The sequence below is a fragment of the Schistocerca nitens genome, chromosome 11, assembly GCF_023898315.1.
Source record: "Schistocerca nitens isolate TAMUIC-IGC-003100 chromosome 11, iqSchNite1.1, whole genome shotgun sequence".
NCBI classification, from domain to species: Eukaryota; Metazoa; Arthropoda; class Insecta; order Orthoptera; family Acrididae; genus Schistocerca; species Schistocerca nitens.
In genome coordinates this window covers 15,682,976-15,703,288 of record NC_064624.1, presented here as the reverse complement: position 1 = coordinate 15,703,288, position 20,313 = coordinate 15,682,976, and the positions used below count along the sequence as shown (strand labels likewise).

Here is a 20,313-nt window from a genome sequence, read left to right as displayed (position 1 = left end):
AGCCCGTTTCGTCTGGTGACCGTGTTGAGAAGAAGGCGCGCCAACATCCAGCTTCTGCAACAGCGACGGCCGACAATGAGTGACTGTCGCCACCTCTTCGATCGACGGCTTCAAACCTTCAATCAACCAACAAGGAAGACTAAAAGCACGTAAAGTTTCAGAACTGTATGGCAGACCTCAGCTTTTCAAATTGTTCCATTTGCCTCGCAAAATTACAGCAACTTAGCATGAACCTTTGTTGCTCATTGCCCCAATTGCATTGCCAAGCAGGGTCCCTTCCTTTTCCGAAATGAACCCGAGTGTCGTTGAAATTCAGACGCCAGCATTCAAGTACTATCATTGCATTTCATTACTTTAGTTTCAAAGTGCAGTTAAAGCATTCATAGCTGGCTACAATAGTTAGATTACACAAGCACAAATGAAGAGTGCGAGTTTTGTTAGCATATTTTAGCTTACCTGTGACTGCAGCTCAGCTTGGTACGTACTAAATTTTACTATTGTTAATTATTCAGAATCATTTAATTCAAGTTCAAAGTTAAATCTCTTGTTTCTAAATTGCGTAGAGTCAAGTTGCTTTTGAAATGATTGTTGAGGTAGTCCAAGACTAACCGTATTCTGCTGGATTTCGATGTGCTTCAGAAAGAAAGCTCACTATTAACTTCAGTCACTAAATTAACTTTCGATTTTCCGGTTTTATTAATTCTTTTGCTAAATTAAGTCAGAGTGTAGCGAAATTTATTACTTCTGACAAACTTTCAGTTTTCACACTACACGTGTCAACCTTCAGTTGCCACGCTTCTAGTGCTAATTATATGTGTAATAACCTTTCTTTTTCAGTTACTATAGTAATTGTCCTTAGGACTGGCGACCGTGATTTCCCCCAAATCTCAAATATCTAATTACCGCTAGTTAATTGTTGGCGTAACGGCCGCACATTTACTTTCTTTATTAACTTTACCCCTTTTCAAAATTAATTTCCACCAGTTTCATTTGCATTTTTCCTTTCATTTAGATGTAACCCTTTCCTCCCTCTTTACCGACAGATTAACTTCGGTGACGATTGCTTTCCCAAATTTCCCATTAGATACACGCGGTTTAATTTTTCACTGTCATTAAGGTCGATAAGTGAGGGGGAGGTTACACGTGGCGACCTGGTGACAGGACAATCTTCAAATTTGAGGTTGTTCTGGACACGAATTTTGCATTGTGCAAATCTCGTAACAAAGTACTGGTTACGAAATGGTCGATACGTCAGCGAGAATATTAGTCTGAGGAATCCTAATTAGATTTGAAGTTTGTTATTTATATTGAAAATTATTAAAATGAGTGAAGGCAACAATTACGAAAATTTGGTAGACTTGGGTACGGAACAATCGGTCGAACAGTGGGAAACGCGCACCGCGGTACCCATTGTTCAGGGGCAGGCGGCTAGCATGAAAGACGCGACCGCCGAGACGCAACAAAGAGCAGAAATGGAATTCCAAACATTAGAAAATGTTTCGGAATCGGAAGTGAAAATCAAATCGGAATCCCTTGATGACGAATACGGGGGGACAATTAAAGAGGAAGCCGCTACGGAAGTAAAACCGGTAGTTTCCGGGAATTTAACTGATTTATTGAATGTTTTGATTAACGAAATCAAGGCTCAGTCTAGCAAGATAGAAACTCAATCGGCAGAAATTAAAGCTCAGGCTGCCAAGCAAGAAGCTCAGTCTGAAAAAATTGACAGGAAGCTAGACAATCAGAACAAAGCTATTAATGTTGTTAACAACAATGTTGGAGTTGTTAACACAAAAGTTGATAAAATCAAAGAAGATATTGTTGTGATTAATACCGAAATCGGTAATCTTAAACAGGAAATGATAGGCGTTCAGGCGGAAATTGCGAGCATAAATACGCGTTTTAATTCCGAAATTAGCAGAATCGAGAAAAGTGTAGGAGACCCAGTTGCTCCGATCATCGAGAATAAGGTGACGGAACAAATTCAATTAGTGAGAAAAGACGATCAACAGAAGGTGGAAACTTTAAAGGTTTTAGTATCCGAAGTAGATACCAAAGTGAGGAAGCAGGCTAATACCTGCGAAGAGAAAAAGAGGGAAGTGGAAACGCTTGCGACAACCACTTGCCAAGTGATTACGAGAGTGTCGGAATTAGAAAAGAAACTTGAAGAAAAACAGAGCTATGTGCCAATCTGTGCACATAGTTCGGAATTGTTGACGAAAGAGGAGCGGTTCGACCCCTTGAAAAAAGGCGGTATACACGCGACGGATTTCATTAAAAACTGTGAAAGAGTTTTACCCAGATCATGGACTAATGAGAAAAAAATTAATGCGGTTATTGATGTGTTGGCTGGTGATGCCAAGCGTTGGGGCTTAAACCTCAACATTACGAACCTGACCTTTGACGAGTTTAAAAATTTGTTTCTGGCTGAATACTGGTCAGAGCAAAAACAGCAAAGTGTCTGGCGCGAATTTGTCGTATCGAGGCCTTTCGATGCGAATTCGCGCGGCTCGATGAAGGAGTTTTGTGAGGGCTGGATCCGCAAGTTGGAATATTTGCGTGATCGCCGCACGGAAACCGAAATAGTTTGGGAACTCTACAAGAAGCTTCCAGATGATACAAAACGCTACGTAGGAAGCAATTACAGGACAATCAATGATTTCCTGGAAAGAGTTGAGGACGAGGACAATTGGCGCAATAATCGCGATACTGGTAGAGGTCGTGGTAACAACAACGGGTACCACAGCAACCACAACAATCATAACTATGGGAATAATGCATACCGCAATCTTGGCAGCAGTAACAATAGTGGTTCGGGCCGTAATGACAATCGATACAATGCAAATAATAACAGGAATGACGGAAACCAGTATCATACTAGCGTGATACGGGCTTCGCAGAATAGTAATAACGCCAGTGTGTGTGATCAGCCGCCTCAGCAGCATCCGGGGAGCGTATCTGCTGGGACGAACCAGGGAAACCATTAGCCGCGCCGGTGAGGGGCCGACCGGGCGTGGAGAAATTTTGGCGGCCCAATAACAGTAGAAAACAGAGGTGTAGTCGTTATGAGAATTCCGTATGGAATAATCAACGGCGGGAGAGTGTGCCAGTGTTAGGAGAAAGGAGTGCGCCCACTAGTAGTAGATCAGCTGTAGACACGGCAGTAGAAAATACATTCACTGTCAGTGAGAACAATTTAAGTAGTGTTCCGGAAATCGATTATAAAGTGGCAGCTGTAATACCCACAGCGGAACTGGAGATTGAGTTTAAGAATGATTCGCAAGTGTTGAGACAAGATCAGATGTCGGATAAAACGTCCGTCATCGAGCGAGGGGATGCAGAGAGGGATGAGGTCTGGTTAAGGCAGTTCGGTCGCTTATACGACGAACTAAGAGATTATAGGGGCCTGTATGGGAGAAGTGTTTATGGGGAGCGCGGGCAGGATTTGCCGCGTTTCGTCCCACAGGAAGATAGTATTTGTGAAGTGATAGAAAGTTCTGGCCCTAACCGGCAGACTTTACCGAAAGTCGTAGTGGTAGAAGTAGCCGACCCATCCGACGCAAGCCTCCAGTTTAAACATTGCGGGAGTATTAAGGAGAAAGATTACGAAAATTTTAGTGATAGCCGGACACGATTGGTAGAAAAGCACGTAGATTACAGCGTGTATGAGGTTAGAGCTGACATTAAAGGTCAGAAGATAACAGTGTGGGTTGCGCAGATCTAGAGGAAGTAATTGCAGATACTACTGGGCACATTTCTCCAGGTAGATTGGCAGATGAGATCAATCTGATTAAAGAGGAATCAACGAAGGTGACAATTAGTGAATTGATAGCAAAGCAACACTCACTAGTTGACGAGTTACAGGATAAGGTTTCGGTATTGGAGGCGAAGCTACAGACTAAGCCTCAGGACAAACGTGTTGAAATTAAAACTGTATGTGAACAGAGACTGAAAAAGCCGCCAGATAAACCGGATTTAGGATCAAAGCCGGATGGTTTTTTCTGGAATGGCCTGGATATAGACGAGGATTTACTGTGGGAAAATAAAGAAACAGTCGACAACAAGTGTAGACAGATAGTAGTGTCTGTTAATATGCACGACCTACAACTAAACGTGTTGATTGACACCGGTGCAGAATTGAGTGCTGTATCTGGTAAAATATTTGAGTTACTGAAAGACAGACCTGGCATCGTAGTTATGCCAGTAGCAGGAGTGAAAATTATCGGTGCTACTGGGAAGGCCAGTAAACCGGTCACAAAACAGATTTTTTTCCACTTCGAGATATGTGGGGCACGATTTGAACAAGAGTTTGTCGTCGTGCCAGATTTAACTACGGAAGTAATTATCGGGTTAGATTGGCTATTAAATATATGCGCATTCGGCCGCGGAATGGTCTGTCAACGTTCAGACAAGTGATACTTGATTATTGTAGCTGACCTACCATAAAAGTGTGCAAATTTAGCAGTGCGTGAAGATTCGTAACGAAATTCAGTTAAAAATATTTCATTGCAACACTTAAGTCAATTCAACTGTTGACAGAAGCGGAAAAAGTAGGCAGTAACAAGTATGAAATCCTACAAGAGTTTCATATTGACATCCACAGGGAGCCAGTACAGAATAAAAGTAGCAATAAAAGGTATTGGGGGCGCGAGAATTTCTTGAAATTGCTTTACTGATAATCTATCTGCCTCCTTCGAAATTAGAACACAAAACAAACCAGACCTCCGTTGCAGTAGCAAACACCTTTCACTACACTAGCAGACAACCCAGGCAAACAGCCCTATATTATTCGCAATTTCGCAATGATAATGCAAAATGATTTTCAGTTTCTGTTGCATAGAGCTTTCTGGATTCAAAAACATTAATTTTCTACCTTTATGTCACCGCTCATGTTACAATCATTCGGAATGTTTATCGAAATAACAAAATACTGTTACTAGCGAATAAATTTAGTAGGATAATTCTGCACCACCCCAGGAAATAAACGGCGACATATTCTACAATGTTTCGAATTCTCCATTAGACTCGCCACAGCGAGAATACGTTCATTGGCCGAAGTGTTCCCTAAGCTAGTTAGCAATGGGACTGCTCGCTCTTCTAAAACGCATTGGCATTAATACTGGGATCTGAATTATCACGTGTATAGGCAAATGGACTTTATTTGCATTCCTGTAAACGGGTTCGAAAGCGTAGCTACGCTTAATATGCTGATGTATCGACTGCAACTAGAACAAATTTGAATAAAGAGTAGGGGAATTATTTATGCGGCCCTCATCTTCAGTAACTGTCGTAGCTAGTTCGGTCATAGGATTTCGTCACCTAAATCTGTAAAAATGGAAGCCTAGTAGTCTCAATTTCTTGACCGTCTGTCTACCCAACTCTTAAAACCCGTTTACCTCGAGTAGACATAATAAGCGAAATGTATCGCACTTCTTGCGGTATACGGTCGCTTGGTGGTGTAAAAAAGTGAGCTTCTATGTTAGGATCCAGTATGACTGATCTGAACGATAACACAGACCGTTTCGCGGCCGAGCGTGCATAATATTTTGCTAATTCGTAACGATGTGGGGTACTTTGTCTAACTAAAACAGTTATCTCGATAAGCTGACATTCATTTTTATTAATACAATTAATACTAATTATCGTTTCTTCTATTTATATCTTATATTTACATGTTGTATTTAACACACTAATAAGCATTAGTATAGTCTTACAGATGACTGAAAACAGTCTGACAAAGCTCGGATAGTTTTTCAATTTCACGCCTGTGCAGAGTATGTGAGTACCACTTCGTCGCTTTGCCTGTTATGCTGTGTAGCAGACGGTAAATCTGTGCGGATCAGCATAACGAAAAGGCGAGGGGTCTCGCTAGTTTTGTCCACGATTGTACTTTTTCGAAATCATCCGTCAGTCCCACCTGATGCGGATCACACACCGCACAGCAATACTCCAGAATAGGGTGGACAAGCGTAGTGTAAGCAGTCTCTTTGGTAGACCTTGTAACCTCACCCTCACTTATCGACCTTAATGACAGTGAAAAATTAAACCGCGTGTACCTAATGGAAATTTGGGAAAGCAATCGTCACCGAAGTTAATCTGTCGGTAAAGAGGGAGGAAAGGGTTACATCTAAATGAAAGGAAAAATGCAAATGAAACTGGTGGAAATTAATTTTGAAAACGGGTTAAGTTAATAAAGAAGTAAATGTACGGCCGTTACGTTAACAATTAACTAGCGGTAATTAGATATTTGAGATTTGGGGAAAATTACGGTCGCCAGTCCTATGGACAATTACTATAGTAACTGAAAAAGAAAGGTTATTACACATATAATTAGCACTAGAAGCGTGGCAACTGAAGGTTGACACATGTAGTGTGAAAACTGAAAGTTTGTCAGAAGTAATAAATTTCGCTACACTCTGACTTAATGTAGCAAAAGAATTAATAAAACCGGAAAATCGAAAGTTAATTTAGTGACTGAAGTTAATAGTGAACTTTCTTTCTGAAGCACATCGAAATACAGTAAAATACGGTTAGTCTTGGACTACCTCAACAATCATTTCAAAAGCTACTTGAATCTACGCAATTTAGAAATAAGAGATTTAACTTTGAACTTGAATTAAATGATTCTGAACAATTAACAATAGTAAAATTTAGTACGTACCAAGCTGAGCTGCAGTCACAGGTAAGATAAAATATGCTAACAAAACTCGCACTCTTCATTTGTGCTCGTGTAATCCCAAATATTGTAGCCAGCTATGAATACTTTAACTGAACTTTGAAATTAAAGCATTGAAATCTAATTATATTATTTTAATGCTGGCGTTTGAATTTCAACGACACTCGGGTTCATTTCGGAAAAGGAAGGGACCCTGCTTGGCAATGCAATTGGGGCAATGAGCAACAAAGGTTCATGCTAAGTTGCTGTAATTTTGCGAGGCAAATGGAACAATTTGAAAAGCTGAGGTCTGCCATACAGTTCTGAAACTTTACGTGCTTTTAGTCTTCCTTGTTGGTTGATTGAAGGTTTGAAGCCGTCGATCGAAGAGGTGGCGACAGTCACTCATTGTCGGCCGTCGCTGTTGCAGAAGCTGGATGTTGGCGCGCCTTCTTCTCAACACGGTCACCAGACGAAACGGGCTCTTGATGTGCGCCAGCTAATGCTTCCCGTCCGCGACACCATGTCAGAAACTATCATCGCAAGTCGAGCGCAATTACATGCTGCCAAACCCCGAAAGCGCGGCAACTCGCGGGAGCTACACACAACACACCTGCTCCACTCGCTACTCCAGCCAGACTCTCTCTCTGCCCGCGCTCCACGCGGCAGAGTTCACACTACCCAAGATCATACACACTTTGATTCTTCACACGATCTATCGATGTAATCGTTCGATAGCAGTTTTCCCTAGGCAAGACCCAGCGTAAAAATACAAATAATATTTACGAAACAAACCAATTATACATCGACAAAAATGCATAAATAAATAAATAAATAAATAAATAAATATATATATATATATATATATATATATATATATATATATATAGTAAAACAAGTACAATATGTAAAGACACAGAAATGTCATATATTCAGTTAACAAAAATAAGGAAAAAATTCACAGTACAATAGATGGAAATAGGAGGATATGCATTTCCGGCGTTACAACCTGTTGCATCTTCTAAGTGTTCTGCCAATGAATCGCAGTCTTTGGTTGGCTTTACCCATGATATTATCTATGTGATTGTTCCAATTCAGGTTATTTGTAATTGTAGTCCCTAAGCACTTTGTTGAATTTACAGCCCTCAGCTTTGTATGACTTATCGCGTAATCGAAATTTAGCGGGATTCTTTTAGTACTCACGCGAATAACTTCACACTTTTCTTTATTCAGGGTCAATTGCCACTTTTCGCACCATAATCGTATCTAAATCATTTTGCAAGTCGTTTTGATCGTCTGATTACTTTACAAGACGGTAAATGAGAGCATCATCTGCAAACAATCTAAGACGGCTACTCAGATTGTCTCCTACGTCGTTAATATAGACCAGGAACAACAGAGCCTATAACACTTCCTTGGAGAAAGCCGGATATTACTTTTGTTTTACGCGATGACTTTCTGTCTAATACTACGAACTGTGACCTTTCTGACAGGAGATCACGAATCCAGTCGCGCAAGTGAGGCGCAAATCAATAGTCACGCAGTTTGGGTAGATGTTTGTGAGGAACGGTGTCGAAAGCCTTCTGAAAATCTGAAAATCTGAAATTATGTAGTCAATTTGACATCCCCTGTCGACAGCACTTATTACTTCATGAGTATAATGAGCTACTTGTGTTCCGTAAGAACGATATTTTCTGACCCCGTGCTGAGTGCGCGTCAGTAAATCGTTTTCTTCGAGGTACTACATAATGTTAAGAGTACAGTATATGTTTCAGAACACTACTGCAAATCGACGTTAGTGATATGGACTTGTAATTCAGCGGATTACTCCTATTTCCCTTTTTGGGTATTGGTGTGACTTGGGGAACTTTCCAGTCTTTAGGTAGGGAACTTTCTATGACCGAGCGGTTGTATATAATTGCTAAATATGAAGCTATTGCATCTGCATACTATCAAAGGAACCTGACTGGTATACCTTCTGGACCGGAGGCCTTGCCTTTATTAAGTGATTTGAGCTGCTTTGCTACACCGAGGATATCTACATCTATGTTTCTCACCTTCGCAGTTGTTCTTGATGGGAATTCGGGAATATTTACTTCGTCTTCTTTGGTGAAGGAGTTTCGGAAAACCGCGTTTAATGACTCTGCTTTATTGGCACTGTCATCAGTAACTTCACCGTTGTTATCGCACAGTGAAGATATTGATTGCGTCTGGCCACTGGTGTACTTTATGTATGACAAGAATCTCTTTGGGTTTTCTGCCGGATTTCGAGACAGAATTTCGTTGTGCAATTTATTAAAAGCATCTCGCACTGAAGCACGCGCTCTATTTAGAATTTCTGCAAAACTTTGCCAATCTTCGCGATATTGCGTTCTTTTCTATTTGGCATGCTTTTTTCGCTGCTTCTGCAACAGCGATCTGACCCGTTTTGTGTACCATGGGGGATCAGTCCCACCACTTATTAATTTATGTGGTACATATCTCGCAATTGCCGTCGATACTATTTCTTTGAAAACATTCCACAACTTTTCTACGCTTACGTGATCAGATCGGAAGGAGTGGAGACTGTCTCTTAAAAATTATTAGCTTTTTTAAATACGTGTACTTTTTTCTTTGTGATGATTGTGGGCATTACAGTATTCAGCCTAGCAGCTACTGCCTTGTGGTCGGTAATCCTTGTTGCTAAGAATTGGGGAGAAGAGGAGTTTGTGTCACAACTTGACTAGAATAAGGGATCGGTTGGTAGGACATGTTCTGAGGCATCAAGGGATCACAAATTTAGCATTGGAGGGCAGCGTGGGGGGTAAAAATCGTAGAGGGAGAGCAAGAGATGAATACTGGGAGATGAAGAAGCTTGCAGAGAATAGAGTAGCGTGGAGAGCTGCATCAAACCAGTCTCTGGACTGAAAACCACAACAACAAACGAAGTGATGGGCACATCTTAATGCATCTGACATATAAAGTTACAAGTAAAGAAAAAATGAAGCTGTTTTGCCAGATAGTTTCTGTAAAATCGTTTCCAGAAGATTTCAGGGCGTGCGCGTCGGTAGAGAGCCTGTATAGGGAGAGAGTGGCCATAGGTGAAGTTGGCCGTGATTGGTTGATTAGCTTTGGCGCCATTTTTCTGCCAATCGTCTCTCGCGCTTCCTACGTTCACCGTGCTTTTGAGTTGAAGTTCAGAGGAGTTTTGGAAACGGTTAAAAGATATCTGAATTATTGAAAGACTTGTTATGCGTTGTGCATGCATGTTCGATTTAGTTGTATATCGTTTTTAGTACGTAATTAGCGTTTGCGATCTTAAATACGAGTTGAAATAATGAAGCGTTTTGTGATGAAGTCGGTAGGCCTACATGTTTGAAGTAAACACGTTAGTAATTGTACAGTATTGTTTTTGACCTCTGTAATTCGTTCTGCAGACGTTCGTAAACGATGCCAGGTTCTGCTGCATTTGGTTGTTCCAATGGAGGCGGAGGTGGATTTGGCATGTTAGCATTTCCGCGCAATTTCCACAGTTGTCCTGGTTGCTAAAACATTATTCGTACTAAATAATTGTAGGTACTCTTGAAGACAGTTTTTAATAGGCCCACTTACTGTGGGCCAGAAGGGATACGCTAGTTTTCTTGTTATATTTGGTCGTTATTACAGTAGCCTACATTTAACATTACCTGATTTTTGTAATCTTTTTCGTTTATCTACGAGAGGTATATATATATATATATATATATATATATATATATATATGTGTGTGTGTGTGTGTGTGTGTGTGTGTGAAAGAAAGTCGTAAGCAGTTGTTTACTTGTGATTTCCAAAACGTTTGAAGACGTGACAAGAAGTACTAATACGTCTCCCACTTTTTGCATGTCACAAGTAAACAACTGCTTACGAGTTTCATTCATCTGACGTAATACAGGTACTTTAAATCTTTAGTGTTATGCACTTCCGATACGAAACAAATGTTATACACTATATTTTTTTATTTACGTTACTTTCATTGTAATATGTCTAGTAAACGACCTTTAAAGGAGATAAATGCAAGTAACGAATAATTTTTACAGCCACTGTATCAAATTTTCCTGTGCTGTACGTAGCAGGCTACTGATGAGTATATTATAGCTGCAAAGAAAGGCATTTAACGAATCATTTCGCCATATTGTCTAGTGCTTTTTATTCGGTGAGTGTGTACTCCACTACTGGCCATTCAAAAGTCCCACCGCAGTTTGGCAGAAAAATGGCCACTCTGTCCCTATATAGGCTCTCTAGGCCCCCCTTCTGAGCAAACGAACGATCTCGCACGGCGCTTTTGACGAAAACTGGTCACTGCGCGTCGACGACCGTATCCTATGTGACCTATACAGGGTGTTACAAAAAGGTACGGCCAAACTTTCAGGAAACATTCCTCACACACAAAGAAAGAAAATATGTTATGCGGACATGTGTCCGGAAACGCTTAATTTCCACGTTAGAGCCCATTTTATTACTTCTCTTCAAATCACATTAATCATGGAATGGAAACACACAGCAACGGAACGTACCATCGTGACTTCAAACACTTTGTTACAGGAAATGTTCAAAATGTCCTCCGTTAGCGAGGATGCATGCATCCACCCTCCGTCGCATGGAATCCATGATGCGCTGATGCAGCCCTGGAGAATGGCGTATTGTATCACAGCCGTCCACGAAGAGTCTCTACATTTGGTACCGGGGTTGCGTAGACATGAGCTTTCAAATGCCCCCATAAATGAAAGTCAAGAGGGTTGAGGTCAGGAGAGCGTGGAGGCCACGGAATTGGTTCGCCTCTACCAATCCATCGGTCACCGAATCTGTTGTTGAGAAGCGTACGAACACTTCGACTGAAATGTGCAGGAGCTCCATCGTGCATGAACCACATGTTGTGTCGTACCTGTAAAGGCACATGTTCTAGCAGCACAGGTAGAGTATCCCGTATGAAATCGTGATAACTTGATCCATTGAGCGTAGGTGGAAGAACATGGGGCCCAAACGTTCACAGAAAATCTGTGTTGATGATCTGATTGCACAATTGCGTGCGGATTCTCGTCAGCCCACACATGTTGATTGTGGAAATTTACAATTTGATCACGTCGGAATGAAGCCTCATCCGTAAAGAGAACATTTGCACTGAAATGAGGATTGACACATTGTCGGATAAACCATTCGCAGAAGTGTACCCGTGGTGGCCAATCAGATGCTGATAGTGCCTGCACACGCTGTACACGGTACGGAAACAACTGGTTCTCCCGTAGTACTCTCCGTACAGTGACGTGGTCAACGTTACCTTGTACAGCAGCAACTTCTGTGACACTGATATTAGGGTTATCGTCAACTGCACGAAGAATTGCCTCTTCCATTGCAGGTGTCCTCGTCGTTCTAGGTCTTCCCCAGTCGCGAGTCATAGGCTGGAATGTTCCGTGCTCCCTACGACGCCGATCAATTGCTTCGAACGTCTTCCTGTCGGGACACCTTCGTTCTGGAAATCTGTCTCGATGCAAACGAACTGCGCCACGGCTATTGCCCCGTGCTAATCCGTACATCAAATGGGCATCGGCCAACTCCGCATTTGTAAACATTGCACTGACTGCAAAACCACGTTCGTGATGAACACTAACCTGTTGATGCTACGTACTGATGTGCTTGATGCTAGTACTGTAGAGCAATTAGTCGCATGTCAACACAAGCACCGAAGTCAACATTACCTTCCTTCAATTGGGCCAACTGGTGGTGAATCGAGTAAGTACAGTACATACTGACGAAACTAAAATGAGCTCTAACATCAAGCGTTTCCGGACACATGTCCACCTAACATCTTTTCTTTATTTGTGTGTGAGGAATGTTTCCTGAAAGTTTGGTCGTACCTTTTTGTAACACCCTGTATATACTTTTTTATCAGGTCATGCAGCTCGATTTCTAGCTCCCTGAATTCAAATGTAGGAGCCCTTCTTGACTGCCTTTTCCTAGCAAATCTGAGGCAAGCCTCTGAGCCTCTGCTTTGGTGACGTCTTATTGACAGGGAAACAACAGTGTGGGAAACAACCGCGCTGACGAGTGCCCCGAGGCCGACCAAAGTCGCCGCTACAGCGTGATCTGAGTCGACAGACTGGATGCACACTTCGTGCCCAAAGCAGCTGGCTATCTCGCAGCAAAACTTCCTCCACCCTGTACCTCTGGATTAGACGTACAGAGCAGAGGGAGGTGTCAGGTCGTCCTCTGCCGGTAAGGAAACTCGCTGAGTTGCACGACTCAAGGCCACTTTACTGGGAGACCTTCCCTCCAACCGCCTCGGCTGGCCATCCTGTGGCGCAGAGACGCCACAGTTGGCCGGCGTCCTGAAAGCGGCACACGCCCCACCACTAGCACACCTTCTGCACACTCTGTGAGTCTGAGCACAGGACTGCTGCAACAGCTCCCGTCGGTTGCATGAGCTGGACTCGGACCTGGCGTAACTCAGCATTTTTCACATTAATAGACGTTGCCAGATGCGAAAGAACTGATTAGTGACGGGCAGGATGTAGCTATGTGCAAATACGACCTTCAGAAAACTGTCACACTGAAGGTGAGAGAAAGTAGACAGGGGACTTGTGCCGAACAGAAATAGAAAAATGCTGACTGGGAACCCTGAAGAGCAGGCCCAGACCACGGAAAAGACTCTTTTGCGTGCCCTTGGCGTCAGTGGCGATGAAGCTATGAAATATACTACTGAGTTTAGTAACTTCCAGAGGAAGACACTATAGCCATCTCTCTTCCCTTACTTGCAACTAGACAGTACACGAATGCTGCCAGCAACATATCTTCCTTACCAGGGAGGTCTAATTATCATTTCTGCTGTTTTCATCACATGGAGGCAGACGCAAGGCTGAAATTTCAGAAACATTTCTGCGAGGTAGTTGGGAGAAAAATTTCTGTAAGTTAGATTGGAGAAAAATTTCTGTAAGTTAGATGGGAGAAAAATTTCTGTGATGTAGGTGGGAGGAACCTTTCTGTGAGTTGGGTGGGAGGAACCATTCTGGGAGTTGGGTGGGAGAAATGTATCTTCATTATTGAAACAACCCCCAGGCTGTGGCTAAGCCATGTCTCCACAGTATCCTTTCTTTCAGGAGTGCTAGTTCTGCAAGGTTTGCAGGAGAGCTTCTGTGAAGTTTGGAAGGTAGGAGGCGAGGTACTGGCGGATTTAAGGCTCTGAGGACGGGCCGTGAGTCTTACTTGGGTAGCTCTGTTGGTAGAGCACTTGCCCAAGAAAGGCAAAGGTCCCGAGTTCGAGTCTCGGTCCGGCACACAGTTTTAATCTGCCAGTAAGTTCTTTTGTATCTGTGACTTAGCTCAGAAAATCATTTCTGGGGGTTATGTGGGATAAATGTATCTGTGAGTTAGCTCGGAAAATCGTCTCTGTGAGTTAGCTCGGAAAATCGTTTCTGTGAGTTAGTTCGGAAAATCGTTTCTGCGAGTTAGCTCGGAAAATCATTTCTGCGAGTTAGGAAAAATATACCTCTCAGTTAGATGGGAGAAGCATTTCTGCGAGTTAGGCCGTGTCCTATGTGAGAGACAGTGCGCGACAGCTTCAAGAGACGAAACACAATCACTGGTGTAGTTCCACAAGTGTCCTACGTGAGCCGGCCGAAGTGGCCGTGCGGTTAAAGGCGCTGCAGTCCGGAACCGCGCGACTGCTACGGTCGCAGGTTCGAATCCTGCCTCGGGCATGATGTGTGTGATGTCCTTAGGTTAGTTAGGTTTAACTAGTTCTAAGTTCTAGGGGACTAATCTCAGCAGTTGAGTCCCATAGCACTCAGAGCCATTTGAATCATTTGTCCTACGTGAACGACATCTGTGTCGCTGCCTGTCTCCCGCTGCGACTGGCGACATTTGAGTTCAAACGTGTATGAATCTTGTCGCTGGAGCACGCGTGACACAGAGTGACAGCCACGTGTCTTCTCGGCAAATGAGTGGAGCGGACGCGACGGCAGCTATCAATTACTTAACAACCGATTTTAAGAAAACTATTTGGTGAAAAAATTTGATTCTTCCGCATCTTATAAGCTTGATATCTTTGCTCGATAAAGGTCTGAATTTATTTTCGTTATTCATCATAGTTACTGTGCTACACGAAATTGAATACATGGCTGCACGAAATTTTTAGGAATTTGCAAGAGGTAAAATCACATTTAGACTTTCCGTATAGTTCATTTAAGGCCATACATATTTCATATGAAATGTAACCAATATATCTAACTTGTATTTAAAAGTTGAGATCGGAATGACATCTCTCTTCACTCTTGACATATTGGTTGTGATATCCGCGGACGGGTCGCTTGCGGCCCGTCCCAACCTTTCCTACGCTTAGGGAATCAAGTGGTCGTAAAAATCGTCGTATCTCATAAAAGGTTGGATATATCGAAAAGATGAATTTTTGAAATGACAGCACGCAGAAAGGGCTATTTTATCATGTGATTAACACTCGATACGATTTTGTAAACGCGTGAGCAGAGCGAAAACAAGACTCCCTATAACTTACACTCTGAGGTTTTCTCCAAATTTTCATATCCAAACAAAGGAAGAGAAACAGGTAAACGGGGTATCAAAGTGACCAGCATGAGGTCTAGTTTGGCATGAAAATATTTAACTGCTTGGAAGTAATTAGGGTAATGAACGAAAACTTAATTAATAAACTGAGGAAAAACTGAAATGTTTCACGAAAAGCTGCTGTAAATGAAGTGTCAAAAATGTCATCTGTTCAAGACTTAGCTATTTTGGCTCAAATGGTTAAAATGGCTCTGAGCACTATGGGACTTAACATCTGAGGTAATCAGTCCCCTAGAACTTAGAACTGCTTAAACCTAACTAACCTAAAACCATCTCACACATCCATGCCCGAGGCAGGATTCGAACCTGCGACCGTAGCAGTCGTGCGGTTACGGACTGAAGCGCCTAGAACCGCTAGACCACCGCGGCCGGCACCTAGCTATTTTCCACATAAAAGCATACATTGGTGCGGTATTTAAATGTCGAAAATGGAAGAAATTAGTGAAATATTTTATAACATTATTTGTGTAAAAGAAATAAGTAGATCAGAGAAACGTACGTTCTACGCGCCTTTGAATGATGCTCGAAATCATGAACAGAAAATGAGGTGCACCAAACGTTCATCTAATATTTTTTAGTTGATACTTTTAGACAAATTATTACACAAAGCGTTTTTACTTTCTTTTCAAAAATTTTGTAATCTTTCCTTTTACAGAGTATTTAGAGTAAATGAAACGCTTGGCCTTAACATTGACTGCTGATGAATTACGTTCGCAACATCAAATATATGTAAAATTAAATGGTTCATTGTAATTTATTAGGAATTAAATGTGTGTGATATACTGCGATAGGTGTGAAGATCAAGTTATTTGGCAAGACCTTAATAATAGTGATGCAATGTAAACAGTATACATAAAACTTAATATACAGAATCGTAGCTGAGTCGGTAAAAATATAAGAACTGGCGGGAATCGAACCCAGGACCCTTTCCCTCACACATACTTGTGAACTGCATATGCTACCCCTCCACCACAGCTAGCTACTACTCAATGTTATCAAACTGTATCCTTATGTTTGTATTTAGCGCAGTTAGTCATGTAAAAGTCATTCCTCTGCATTTATTGCTGTTAAAAGTTCTTGATCACGAAAAAAACATTCGTATTTAATTTATTGATGAGACAGTCGAATGCTCCTCCGCACATTCACATGTATTCGAAGAACATGTCTGGTGATCTTCGTAGTTGACGATACTTACGAAATTCTCCATGGAGATTCCTCTTTTTGTAAATTTCATGCACAGCATTCCTTTTCGCTTTATTGTCTTACGTAAACCTAATTCTGTAGCGTTACTCTCCAGCTACATTATTCTACAGGTTAAGGACGCCGTTTTATAGAAGCAGCTGGTTGGCTCTAAGCAGCCATCTTGTAGCCCGACATGGTCGCTCGCACGCAGGAAACCCAAGGTTTTCGCTCGGTGTTGCTGCTTGTCGCTGGAGTCTCGCGTATCCAGAAGTCGCTCGCTTCTGTCGCTCACGTAGGACACTGCCTTAGATGGGAGAAGCGTTTCTGCGAGTTAGGTGGGAGAAGCGTTTCTGCAAGTTACATGGGAGATGCGTTTCCATGAGTTAGGTGGGAGAAGCGTTTCTGCAGATGCGAGAAGCACTTATGGGAGTTAGTTGGTATGCCTGTGTACAGTCAGACGCTTTCTGCTCGAGCATTGGCTGTCGATGCAGAGTAGCCTGCCACTGCTCTGCCACACCTCCCGTCTGTGATTGGTACAACCCATTTTGCTGCTCTCACTGTGGCGAATATTTGATTACTTATTAAACTTCCTGGCAGATTAAAACTATACCGGACCGAGACTCGAACTCAGGACCTTTGCCTTTCACGGGCAAGTGCTCTACAAACTAAGCTACCCGAGCACGACTCACGCCCTGTCCTCACAGCTTTACTTCTGCCAGTACCTCGTCTCCTACCTTCCAAACTTAACAGAAGCTCTGCTGCGAAGTTTGGAAGCTAGGAGACGAGGTACTGGCCAAAGTAAAGCTGTGAGGACGGGGCGTGAGTCGCGCTTGGGTAGCTCAGTTTGTAGAGCACTTGCCCGGGAAAGGCAAAGGTCCCGAGTTCGAGTCTCGGTCCGGCACACAGTTTTAATCTGCCAAGAAGTTTCATATCAGTGAACACTCTGCTGCAGAGTGCTTGGCGACCATGGGGCCCAGACCTTGTGCTGTTTGTCTCGTCTTCTCCTGTCCTTTTCCCCTCTCTTGGGGCGATGTCTCGTGCCTTCATGGGCTTGCTTGTAGGACTATTCTCTCTTGTACTGGCCCCTTTCCCCCCTGGTACTGGCCCCTTTCCCCCCTGGTACTGGCCCCTTTCCCCCCCGGTACTGCGCCCCTTTCCCCCCCGGTACTGCGCCCCTTTCCCCCCCGGTACTGCGCCCCTTTCCCCCCCGGTACTGCGCCCCTTTCCCCCCCCGGTACTGCGCCCCTTTCCCCCCCCGGTACTGCGCCCCTTTCCCCCCCCGGTACTGCGCCCCTTTCCCCCCCGGTACTGCGCCCCTTTCCCCCCCGGTACTGCGCCCCTTTCCCCCCCGGTACTGCGCCCCTTTCCCCCCCGGTACTGCGCCCCTTTCCCCCCCGGTACTGCGCCCCTTTCCCCCCCGGTACTGCGCCCCTTTCCCCCCCGGTACTGCGCCCCTTTCCCCCCCGGTACTGCGCCCCTTTCCCCCCCGGTACTGCGCCCCTTTCCCCCCCGGTACTGCGCCCCTTTCCCCCCCGGTACTGCGCCCCTTTCCCCCCCGGTACTGCGCCCCTTTCCCCCCCGGTACTGCGCCCCTTTCCCCCCCGGTACTGCGCCCCTTTCCCCCCCGGTACTGCGCCCCTTTCCCCCCCGGTACTGCGCCCCTTTCCCCCCCGGTACTGCGCCCCTTTCCCCCCCGGTACTGCGCCCCTTTCCCCCCCGGTACTGCGCCCCTTTCCCCCCCGGTACTGCGCCCCTTTCCCCCCCGGTACTGCGCCCCTTTCCCCCCCGGTACTGCGCCCCTTTCCCCCCCGGTACTGCGCCCCTTTCCCCCCCGGTACTGCGCCCCTTTCCCCCCCGGTACTGCGCCCCTTTCCCCCCCGGTACTGCGCCCCTTTCCCCCCCCGGTACTGCGCCCCTTTCCCCCCCCGGTACTGCGCCCCTTTCCCCCCCCGGTACTGCGCCCCTTTCCCCCCCGGTACTGCGCCCCTTTCCCCCCCGGTACTGCGCCCCTTTCCCCCCCGGTACTGCGCCCCTTTCCCCCCCGGTACTGCGCCCCTTTCCCCCCCGGTACTGCGCCCCTTTCCCCCCCGGTACTGCGCCCCTTTCCCCCCCGGTACTGCGCCCCTTTCCCCCCCGGTACTGCGCCCCTTTCCCCCCCGGTACTGCGCCCCTTTCCCCCCCGGTACTGCGCCCCTTTCCCCCCCGGTACTGCGCCCCTTTCCCCCCCGGTACTGCGCCCCTTTCCCCCCCGGTACTGCGCCCCTTTCCCCCCCGGTACTGCGCCCCTTTCCCCCCGGTACTGCGCCCCTTTCCCCCCCGGTACTGCGCCCCTTTCCCCCCCGGTACTGCGCCCCTTTCCCCCCCGGTACTGCGCCCCTTTCCCCCCCGCTACTGCGCCCCTTTCCCCCCCGCTACTGCGCCCCTTTCCCCCCCGCTACTGCGCCCCTTTCCCCCCCGGTACTGCGCCCCTTTCCCCCCCGGTACTGCGCCCCTTTCCCCCCCGGTACTGCGCCCCTTTCCCCCCCGGTACTGCGCCCCTTTCCCCCCCGGTACTGCGCCCCTCTGTGGCGCTGGGGGCCACCCTCTCTTTCTTCCTTTCCTTTATATCTTTCCTTTCCCTCCCTGTGTGTACGTGACGGCCACCCACACATTTGATGTGTAGCAGGAGACTGTGTAACGGGTAATTCCCGGCTCCAGTTTGGCATGTAGGGCCTGCACTTACCCTCTGGTACAGGCCAGGCCCAGGGAGTGGTGATTGCCTGAGCTGTCGTTACCTTCCTCCTCTGGCGATTGGTCCCTCTGTCTGTCTTTCGGGAGGTGTGACCTAAGATGAGGACAATCACCTAAGTTGGGGGACTCCCCTTTGGAGGTCCTCTGGCTGGAAGGAGCGCGCCGTTGGAGACACTGGCAATCATCAGGGACTTCTTCCCAATTGATTTTCCTTCTCTTTCTCCAAGTTTTTCACATAAAAGGAAGTGGAATGAAGGTCCTGCCTCAATGTCCCTTCTTGTCGCACGGTGTTACCTACACCTGGCTGTTTGATGGTTGGATGGAGGACGAAATAACTAATTATCTCTCTCGGATCAGGGCGTTACTGCTGTTCATCGAGTTGTGGAGAAGGAAGCTGCCGATTTGGTGCCCACTCGCACATTGTTCCTGACTTTCGATCGGTTAACGCTTCCTACTGAGATAAAGGCAGGCTATGAGGTCATCTCTGTGCGCCCTTACATTCCCAATCCGTTGCGGTGTTATAAGTGCCACCAGTTCAACCATACCAGCACGTCATGTAAAATCGCAGCCAAGTGTGTCTCCTGTAGCAGGGGTGCACAGGAGGGCGCCTGTCCACGTCCTTCTCCCCACTGCATTAATTGTCATTTGAGGATCCGCCTCGCCACTGGCGCCTCCCATACTAGCCCAGTTTCTCTACGCAGAAGCCGGTGAACAACCACTGTCATACCGGCGAGAAATCCCACTCAGTAGGTATGTATGTTGGCTTTCTTCCATGCGAGGCCACCCAACCTTTGACCTTTTTTTGATGACATTCTTGACCGCCAATACGAGATGTACGTTTCTTCTTTCCGGCCCCCGACATCTGCTTTCGTCACCCGCTTCAGCAGCTGCAGTTCACACTTAATGCCACTTTCAGAATGGGTGAGAGCCCTTCACCACCTTGGCTTCAGGCATAGGTTTGTGTTCATTTTGACCTCAGCTTGTTCCCGAAGGATTCGACTCCAGAGCTGACCTATCACTGCAAATTTCTCTAACTTCGCTCATAACTTGCCGATAGCATATTTTTGTACACTGATGGTTCCAAGTCGGTCAACGGTGTGGGCTGTGCTTTTGTCGTCGGGGATAACAACTTTCAATACTGCCTTCTCGACCAGTGC

At 45.4% G+C, this 20,313-nt stretch overlaps 1 protein-coding gene across 2 annotated transcripts in view; it reads left to right on the top strand.

Moving 5' to 3' along the window:
- The window catches only part of LOC126213093 (ankyrin-3-like), a 92,155-nt gene that overhangs the window by 33,762 nt on the left and 38,080 nt on the right, over positions 1–20,313 (top strand). The window lies entirely within an intron of this gene.